This window comes from Halichoerus grypus, chromosome 9, assembly GCF_964656455.1.
Source record: "Halichoerus grypus chromosome 9, mHalGry1.hap1.1, whole genome shotgun sequence".
Taxonomy (NCBI): Eukaryota; Metazoa; Chordata; class Mammalia; order Carnivora; family Phocidae; genus Halichoerus; species Halichoerus grypus.
The window spans coordinates 24,770,260-24,778,677 of NC_135720.1; the positions used below are offsets into that span (position 1 = coordinate 24,770,260).

At 34.4% G+C, this 8,418-nt stretch overlaps 1 pseudogene; it reads right to left on the reverse strand.

The window, feature by feature from the left end:
* Positions 1-8,084: 8,084 nt before the first annotated feature.
* Positions 8,085-8,182, reverse strand: LOC118539394 (U4 spliceosomal RNA; annotated as a pseudogene).
* Positions 8,183-8,418: the final 236 nt, after the last annotated feature.

An 8,418-nucleotide genomic window follows, 5' to 3' on the forward strand; every position in this document is an offset into this window, starting at 1 on the left:
CTGCCAATCTTCCTACAGTCCTCAAATCTGGTGGTAGGGGATGGGGTTGTAAACCTCCTTTGTGATTACCACACCTCATATTTATAGAGGGCTTTCCATTTTACAAAGCTCTTTAAACACAATATTTTATTTGGTCCTACTACTCCCTTTTGAAATAGACAGGACCTGTACTTCTTCATGATTTTATATATAAGAAAACTGAATCTTTGCAGAACTAAATGATCTTCCAAGGTCATACGACAAAAAGTAACAGATTAGTACTGAAAACCCAGTCTTTGGATTCTGGGCCATTTTTTTTTCTTTTTTCTTTACTCAACTATGATGGGTCAGTGTGATTCTTGAGCAAATTTATAGGAGGGGGGTTTATAAAAAATTATTTTAACTCATTATGGAAAATCAGATTTAAAAATGGTAAAAAACTATAAAGTGCCATTTCCTCTCTAAATGAATGTGCAGTACATATTCATAAGATTTTAGTACAATAATTTTATAACCAAACAGCTGCTGAAACAATGAATTTTTATGACCAGCATCTCAGTTAATGTTTTTCTCCTTAACATGATAAAATAAAGTTTCTGTGATACAATTCATCTACTTCAGATGCATTTAATATAAGCATCAGCAAAAGGATAATCAACCAGAGGAGAATCTATGAAATGAAGTCACATTGGCAGTAGAGTAAAATAAAAACACATGTTGGTTATCTATGTTTTTAACTCGTTTGTATGGCTGATCATAGTGAACAATAATTTGTGAGATTTTTTAAAAGAAAGCAAAACTAGCACTTTTTTTAGAGCTACATGGTAGAGACATCCATCTTGGCTCATCGTCAAATCACACATATTAATTGAGCACCTTTCATATGGATAGCTCCATGCTAGATATTATAATAGGATAACAATCTGAATAAGATTTAGTCTCTATCTTCAGTTTACAATCAAAGAAAGGTGACATATATGCATGCAGCTAACTAGATTGCAAAAGACTATGCCACAGCTAAGGTAATGAGCTGCCCTGCAAGGTAATGAATTTCCTCTCCCTGGAGGTGTTCAAGCACAAGCTGGCCTTCTACTCAACAGCACTGCTATAACAGAAACTGATGCATGGGAAGAGGCTGACAGTGAATCACTTGTAAGAGCACTTCCAATTTTAATATAAGCTCTAAAATAATACAGTTTACAGTTAAAGCTGTAAAATAAACCCCTTCTCAAAGCATTAGCTTACTATTGTATTAATGTTTTTTCCCTGCTTATGATTTTCTTTATTCATTATTCATATGTATTTGTGAAACATTTTTATTACTTCTTGAATGAAACACTTTCTACAAGAGAAATAGCCTGGCATGTCTTTTGTAATAGGAATTCCATCCAAGATAAGTCCTATTCCAAGTGACTTTTTTGTTGTTTTTTTTCCTTAAACAGCCCTCTTGATCTGATAATGTTGATTCCTCCACCAGAACATCCTGCAGTTCATGCTATCACATTACTATTATATACTGGATCAAAGGATTGTGTAAAAACTGAAATATGGTGTTATTAGTAGCTGAAAGCCTAACTAACAAATGTAAAATAAATTTTAGAGAAATACAAAGTGTTATTTGGCACTGATCACTACCATATAAAGCATGTCAAATTAAATAGCATCCCGATATGCTAACAATGTGTTTTCTAAAAGGTGAAGAGGTTAATTGTGTTGTAAAAGGAATTTCCAAAAGAATGCATCATCTATTTTACATTGAAACCTCAATTTACTATGGCAGGAAACAGTATTACTGAACTTTGCAGATTAGCAAGTAATTGACCAAACATTCAAAAATAGTTTTCCCTAATTGTTGGTTGTTGGAGCAGTATATATTATTATATTTAGCAAACCTAATTAAGTTTAATAAACTAAAGTGATCTTTGTTGTGAACTAAAATTTTTATACATTTTTAAGTTAATAAAATTACATGAATTTGCTAAAAGATTCCTGTGATTAAATTTGTCGTGGTTGATATAAAATTGTTCAGCCATTTGGAAGAAATGATTTTTTTTTAATGTTTTATGTTAGCAAATGAGAATTACTGATTATTATTTATCCTAAAAATATTCACTTCTCAAATTATGAACTGAATACATCTTGATTGTGGCTTATGGTAATAAGTAAAAAGTTTAATTAGTGTATACAACTGAATTGGGCTTTTTTCTATAAATCCTATAGGTTTTGTTTTCACGGAGAGTTTTTATTTTTGAACTTGTCCAGCTTCCAAAGGGAATAGAGAACCCAGTGAGGACTGATGGATTCCACAGGGGGACTACATCAGTAAATGCTCTCTCTCATGTATCTCCTTCCTTTTTTTTTTTTTAAAGATTATTTAAAATTTATTTGAGAGAGAGAGAGAGGGAGCACAAGCAAGGGGAGTGGCAGAGGGAGAGGGAGAAGCAGGTTCCCCGCCGAGCAGGGAGCCTGATGCTGATGCTGGACCATGGGATCATGACCTGAGCCAAAGACAGAAGCTTAACTGACTGAGCCACCCAGGTGCCCTCATGTATCTCCTTCTTTTTAAGGAATGTATCATCCCTTAGCTGAAGAAGTAAGAAAAGTGATTCTTAAAATGGAAAGTTGTTAGTACATGGACAACATTACCAAGTGTTTGTTAAGAAGGGCAGGCCTATAAATGTTCTACTTAGCCAACACAGTTTGTATTAAATCCAACTAACTTTCTTAGTGACCATCCCCTGTCTTTGACTGTTTCTATATATATATATATATATATTACTGGCGCTAACGTAATGTAATCTGCATAGGCACAGTCTGTCCCAGATAATGTGTAATAGAGATAATTGGTATTGACAAATGTTTGTAGATATATGAAATATTCATATAAGATTTGGTCAAAATACAAAATGATTCTTATATTTAAAACCTGTGATATATCATCATTTTAAAAGGCAGAGCATGATTAATTACTTCACAGGCATTTTAAAAAGTCACATTAAATGAACAGCAGACCAAACTGAGGGAGGAAGCCACTAAAAATTAAGTTGTTATTATGGTTCTACTCTTTTATATGAGCATATAATCCTTCAGTTGCTATAAACGAAAACTCAAGTCAAAATAGCCCACACTATAAAGGAGATGTGTTGGCTCATGTGACCAAAACGTTCTGAACTTCCTTTTCTCCTTTCAGGGAAGCATGCTTTAGCAGTTCACATGCTGTGACCAGAGTCCTCTCTTTCTTTCTCAGTTCTGCCTCCTTGGTGTGAACTCCGTTCTTAGCGACCTCATGTCCTCAAGGCCCGACACTGGCTCATGGTGCCTCCCAGGACTCTCCTCTTTCTCATTAATGTCACATAGAGAAGAATAACAAAGTAGTTCTGTAAGAAGAATAAAAAAAAACATCTTTTCCAGGAATCTTAGGGAGGGTCACCCTTCAATTCCTTGGGTGCATTTGGAACAAAAGCCCTGAATCAATCACTCTGTGATGATTGTCTTAAGCCAATGAAGCTTTAGTTCTATGGCTGAAAAGGGGTTCGACTTCCCCTGAAATATATGGGCTTTGTGGGGGAGGACAAATCCTCACAAAAATTGGGATAGGCTTTTATCAAGAGGAAAGAGAAATGGACCACCAGAAAATGTGCATGAAACTTGTGTTGTACATCTTTACCCAAAACTGTCTTAAGTGCTATTGAATCTCCCTCTCTGATTCCCTCCTGCCTTCCTTCTCTCCTCCTATTTAAGACAGCTATTTTCAGAGCATGTCAATATTGAATATTCATTAATTTTCAGTCCTGGGTTTTTGCCAGTTTAGATTTAGTTGATGTTCCATTACACTGTTGAGCAGATTTCATGGTTCTCTAATCAAATTAGCTCACTTCTAAACACAAACATTTTTATAAGACACTTGCCCAAAGCAATTGTGACTTAGCTCCCATCCTATTTTCTCAATAAAAAAATCAAGCAGCATGTTATGAAGTTCAGCACATCACCTGCTGTGCAAAGAGACCAACACACAAGAAGAGCAGCCAAACTTCCTATAGCACATACTGTAGATCACACCGTGTAACACACACTGTAGATCAGAGAGTGGTGACATCACGAATATTCAAAGCCCCCTGGATTTCAATTATACTTTATTTATTATCTTAGCTGCTCCACCACTTGTGATGCATAGTAATCTTCCACATGTTCACTGCTTCCACGTTGATGGTTGTGAAGTATCTTCTATGATGCATTTTGTCATTTAATATTACGTTTACTAGGCAAAACACAGCTAAGTCTTGACAGGCCCCATAAAAACCCATCCTAAATGAACCATTATATTGTATGCTGTCAACGTAGACTAAAAAAATGCAGTGCCACTCCACCACACCTGCAGAAGCAGCAGAAAATAGTGGGTGATGTAGAAAATTGTGAATGATGTAGCTTCCAAAGTGGACATGACAACACGTTTTGCACTTGACAGGGCATATTCCTGGTCGGGACATGGGGTGAAGATAACTGGGGAAATGGCAACAATTAATTCAAATTTGATTCCGTTCATGAAGTAGTTTTTGAATTCTTACGGGAGAGTCAATTTTTAACAAGACCTCGATTATCTCGAAGTTCAGCCAGTGCAGGAGACAAGAGGTACACACAGGATCGTCCAAGGCCACCGCAGCGCGGGCTGTAACAACACAGAGGCAGCAGACCAAGGCAGTGCAAAGAGGGAGTGAATTGCAGCCCCTCGGGCTCTTGGGAAGTGATGGGCTCTTGATTCCCAGAGCCTGTTAATCTTCTTCAGCGTTCTGAAATACAGTGCTGTCAGCCTACTATGTCGGAGTCACAGGGAGCAGCGAATTCTGGGATCTGTGGCACCTGACAAGTTCCCATAAGCCCAGAGGTGGTTTCCTATCTCGTCTGCATGTCCAGATCACCATGAGAGTAATGAATACACAGATTTCTCTGCCCTCTGCCAGAACTGCTCTACTTAAGTCCCAGAAGAGAGTCTGTCTTTTTAAAAAGTGTGCTGGGCAAATCAGACGGTTAGCCAGGCATTGAAGACACAACTGCGTAGCTGTGACTTGCCAGATATTAGAGTCCCTGCTGCCTATGATCAACACTGAAATATGTTCTCTGTTCCTTACAATACCTGGCCTGATAAAAATCATCCACTTATCTCTCACCCCTCAGCGACCCCTTTTTGGGGCCAAGCTAACAACCAGGTGACTACAGTGTAAGAGCTATATACTTCTTTAGCTTTCTCTCAACCAGGATCATATCATCTCCAGGTGATTCAGCATCTTCGACCAAAGGGCGGCAACACACTACTGCATTGAAAATCACGGGTTATTTTTATTAATAAGAGTTAAAGCACAGAATTAGAAATTTGTGTATTTTATTATCTATAAAAATGATCTCGTTCAAAGTTATCAATGCACAAATATTATATATATATATATATGGCATACGTATAATATAGAACATATTTCATGTGGTTCTTGAGGATAGTGGGACTGTGTAATATTTTTGCTGGAAAACAAAATTGAACTACTAAGAGGTAACCTATGGAAATCTAACAGTAACCTTTTGTAGAAAATGGTAGAATCTTTAATATCACAACTAAAAAAGTGAATGTTATGTTAAGACCTATATATATTAAGCGCAAAGCTCTACTCTGCAATATGGCCTGATGGGGTAGGTACTCTTTAAAAGCTATTCAGACCTTAGTGACATGAAGATTGCAACTTTGCCATATAATTAACCTGTATTAAGACTTCAGGGTGAAAAAAAAAAAAAAAAGACTTCAGGGTGTATATACTGTGGCCATCCTGCAGTTGTGTACTAATACGGCTCATGTCTTTCAATGGGCAGATTTAGAACTGAAAGGGGACCTGTAATATTTTTTCTCTTATTTATTTTATTTGGGACTAGATATTAAGTGCCTCCCTTTTACAAAATACCTGGAAATGCTGGTTAAAATAAAAACAAGCATGCTTTTTAAATAAAGAAAGGAAAATAAATAGTCTCTAAATTATGAAACATAATTATAATTACCTAATAGTAATATAAAAATAATAATATAACTATTAATAAATAAATAATAAAATTTAAATAAAATTTTATATTGACATATAAAGTATATATTATATATATATTTATATATTTATATATATTATATATACATATAAAGTATATATTATATATATTTATATATTTCATATATTTATATAAATATTTTGTATTATTAATATTATAATATTTTGAATAAAAACATTATGTTAATATAATAATAATAATCTATATAATAATTATAATGGCCAATTAAAAAACAGTGAAATAGAATCTGTGTACGAGTATTGGAAAATATTATTGGAAAATTAAAAGGTTTTAAGATGCCAAGCTGGAAGCTGCATTGAAGCTGCCATAATCCATACTGATCCAAATAATCTAGAATCTTGATTTTTAAAAAAAAAAAGGCCAGAGAATAAAGATGAGACACTGGGGCCCAAACATGGAGAAATGAAACTGACCACCTGAATAAAGTTAGGACATTCAGAGGGCTTCAACCTCAATGCAGAGATGCGCTAGGGAAATTTCACCTTCCAGAAAGTAGACATGACAAGAAACTTCTGTCTTAAAGAGTACTCTAGGTAGACTCTCCCCTAAAAATGTATAATTTGGACCTGCCTTCACACTGATGGAATTTGAATTTGTATTTCTTGCAAGTATAAGTTAAGAAATTAAGTTATAAAACTAACTCAAGTTTGTCCTGTGTCAGTAGGCCCTAAGGCAGTCTCTGTAAGGACTCGTAGCCACTCAGATTTCACATGATACAAAGAGAGAAAACTCAGCTGGATGTGAACTCGCAATACAGAAAGATATATATCAATATAAGGGAAAATAAGCACAAAGAACACACGGCTGAATTAGATAACCAAGGAATTTAGACATTCCAACTACTGCATACAGATTTTGGAGTAAGTACAAATAAAGATTTATTTATTTTATTTATTTATTTATTTTTATTTTTTTAGTGAGTAAATCTAGACCATAAATGAGAAAGAAGATATGATCAAACAAAGCCAGAAAGATGCAAAAAACAATGAAATAGAATCTGTGTATGAGTATAAAAAAATATATATGTCCATGTCTGTGTAACTACCACACAATTTTTAAGAAAGAGAATATTTCCAGAACCTTAGAGGATCTTTGTGTGAACCTTGCCAATCAAGATCCTTCCTTCTGTACTGTAACCACGGCCTTGACTTACAGAATAAGTATTCCCTTAATTTTACTTACTTTTCTTAAACAATATAATATTTAATTTTGATTATATCTGAATTATACATATGTAAAATTGTACTTTATTCATGTGGTTGTTGCCTTACTTTGCTCAAAATTACTTTTGAGATTCATTTGTGTTCACAGTTACAATACACTCACTTCTATTAGTCTGTATTAATCTGTGGTATGTATATACCACAATCAACCTGTTAATTCTAGAGCTCATGAACCCAAACAGAATTCCAGTAGTAAAAATATAAACATCAAAAGGAATTAATTAAAAGTAATGTCACGTAATTAAAAGTAATATTATATAATTAAAAGTAACATCAAACAAAAAATTTGACATTATACAAACTGCACCAAAGAGAAATTCAGTAAAGATTAAAAGCCACAGAGAGAGAATGAAGAGGTGTAACATATATCTAATCAGATATCTAGGAAGAGAATAAAGACAATGGGGGAGAGGAAGAATACTATAAGGAAAGAGTTTCCAAGAAATTAAAAAAAAGAAATGAAGATTTTTATATAAGATGCACAGCAAATGACATATCCAATAAAAGGTTAGTATCCAAAATATATAAAGAACTTAAAAAACTCAACACCAGCCCTCCCCCCAAATAATCCAGGTTAAAAAATGGGCAGAAGACATTAGCAGGCATTTCTCCAAAGAAGACATGCTGATGGCAAACATATATGAAAAGATGCTCAACATCACACATCATCAGGGAAATGCAAATCAAAACCACAATGAGATATCACCTCACACCTGTCAGAATGGTTAAATCAACAATGCAAAACACAACATAGTGAATAGCAACACTAATGACAACAGCAAGCCTTAAAAAGAGGGCAATTTTTGGAATATTTTAGGAAAAGTTTTCAATTAGCAATAATCGCACCTCCGATAAACCTCATTGGCTACGATACTGAATATTTTAGAACCTTTTCCAAAGAGCGATAGTCAACTAATTAATCAAAATGAAAATGTGAAAAGATTTGCAAGTCAATGAATATGAAAATATTACATAGGGAAGCTTGTGGGACAGGGCTAATGTAGCTTTCAACAACAAATAAAGCTTAAATGTTCCTATTAGAAAAAAGAAAAGGCCTTAAATACCCATCTTAAGTACTTTTTTACACAGCACCCCAAATTCATCCTTGCATACAAAT